Genomic DNA, 2351 nt, shown 5'->3' on the forward strand with positions numbered 1-2351 from the left:
GAAGTCCGGCTGGCATCATGGTAGCATCTGGAACCTGGTGGCTGAAAAAGAGTTAACATAGAAAGCCATAGAAATTGTTGATTAATCATGAACTGATTAATCATTGAACCTAAAGGCTGGAATATTGCAGATGAAGATTTGGGGTCTCTGTTTTGGAAACAGCTAGTAGGTCTATTTTAGGTATTTTTCAAAGGGCCCATCACTTTATTAATTTTTGCCTGAGCCTGACATCTGATATAGGTGGACCCATTATCTGGGGAGACGATGTCATGGCTGGAAAAAGTGATAAAAAGCTGGACTAGGGAAGAGAGTAGCTCCCAAATATGCGAAAAGTATATAAATATTGTTGACTGTAAAGCTTCATTAACTTCTAATTTGTTGTAATTTAACTTAATAAGGGGCTCATGGGGCTGCTGTGGTACGTAAAAAGATTCACAGTGTGGAGCTGGGAACTGGTTTAAACAATACAAGGTTTATTAGGGTGAAACAGGTAAGAGGCAAAATAAGCACTTATCATCAAGGGTTAAGAGTACGCTAGGTCCATAAAGTCTGAGTATAGTTATCAAAAGTTTAGTCCCATAAGATAAACATTATCAGCTGAGGTCAAGGTTGCTTATGGCTGTGGAGGGGTCTAAAAGTTTACCAGCTAGTAGAGTCACACATGTTCAGTTCCCAGGAGAAGTACCCATGGCGGGTACCTGGTGCATCTCTGTTGAGATGCTTCTGACCAGGAGAAGAAGCAGCAGCCAAAGAGAGTGACCTGCTCCAAGTCCTGTGCTATATACCTTCCCTTCTCTGTGTGTCCAGCCTCAGGCTGACATCATTCATATGCTAATAGTCCCAAAATCCTGTTGGGGGTCACACTTCTAAACTCCATAAATGTTACCTTTCCATTAGGGGGAATCTTGGCAATGCACTTCAGTTTGAGGTTTTCAGACAATACACAAGACATATCCCACATTACTGCAGTCTCTGACTTCTCTGAGCTCCCCATATAAAGTCCCATTCATACAAAACATCAAAGTATATAGTGATCCTAGTGTCAGAGGTGTGACACTGTCTGCTGTGCCACTTCCCATGTAGCTAAATATTTTTAAGAGATTTATTTTATTTTATTTCAATAAAACACATACACACATCAGAATACTGCTCAGCTCTGGCATATGGTAGTGAAGGGTTCGAATCTAAAGTCTCATACAAAAAGTGTGTCTGATTTGTTAGCCTGTAAGTAGGGTAAAAAACTTAGGCCTGACCTCATCTCCCAGGACTCTAGTCAGGGAATCCTGGCATTCCCACACAGACATGATGGGCCTAGACCTCTAATAGATCCCTCTTTCCACTGTCACTGGTCATCTCCATCAGGAACAACATAATGGACCACTTTGTGGGCCCCTGCAAGACCTTGCCCTCAATGTGAATCAATGACTGCCCCATTCTCAGAAGAGAGATTGGACCAAAATCATCTACCAGTTGAGGAAGATGGGTTCGGCAATGGGTGCAGCCTAGAATGTTCCTAGCTATGACTACAGAATTTGAGCTCAGACCTACAGGGATGAAGAGGTTACACAGGCTCCTGCACTGAATATAGCTCCCAGATCAAATCGATGGGGTTTACTTTCCCCAGATTTGGGAGCTACTTTCTTCCCTGATCCAGCTTTCTAGTCCTATTTCCAACCCTAACACCATCTCCCCAGATAATACCTGGCCCACCTCCATGTTAGCTGTTGGGCTCAGGCAAAATTTAGTAAAGTCATAGGCCCCTCGGAATATACCTAAAATAGACCTACTTACTTTTTCCAAAAGGGAGACCCCAAATTTCATCTGCTATATTCTTGCCTATAGGTTTCAAATTATTAAACAATTTGTTTTTCTTTATATATATTTTAAAATATTTATCTATTTTTATTTATTTTCCCTTTTGTTGCCCTTGTTGTTTTATTGTTGTAGTTATTATTGTTGTTGTTATTGATGTTGTCATTGTTGGATAGGACAGAGAGAAATGGAGAAAGGAGGGGAAGACAGAGAAGGGGAGAGAAAGATAGACACCTGCAGACCTGCTTCACTGCCTGTGAAGCGGCTTCTCTGCAAGTGGGGAGCTGGGGCTTGAACCGGGACCCTTACACAGGTCCCTGTGCTTTGCACCACCTGCACTACCACCTGACTCCCTCTTCTTTATATCTTAATGCCTTTTCAGGCACCAAGTTGCAGATGTTACCATGAAGCCAACCTGACTTCCCTGAGCAGACAACCTCCCCAATGTACCCTAGAAATCCATCTCTCTGGAGCTCTGCCCCACTAGGGGAAGAGAGAGACAGGCTGGGAGTATGGATCGATCTGCCAATGCCCATGTT

This window comes from Erinaceus europaeus, chromosome 9 (genome assembly GCF_950295315.1).
Source record: "Erinaceus europaeus chromosome 9, mEriEur2.1, whole genome shotgun sequence".
Taxonomy (NCBI): Eukaryota; Metazoa; Chordata; class Mammalia; order Eulipotyphla; family Erinaceidae; genus Erinaceus; species Erinaceus europaeus.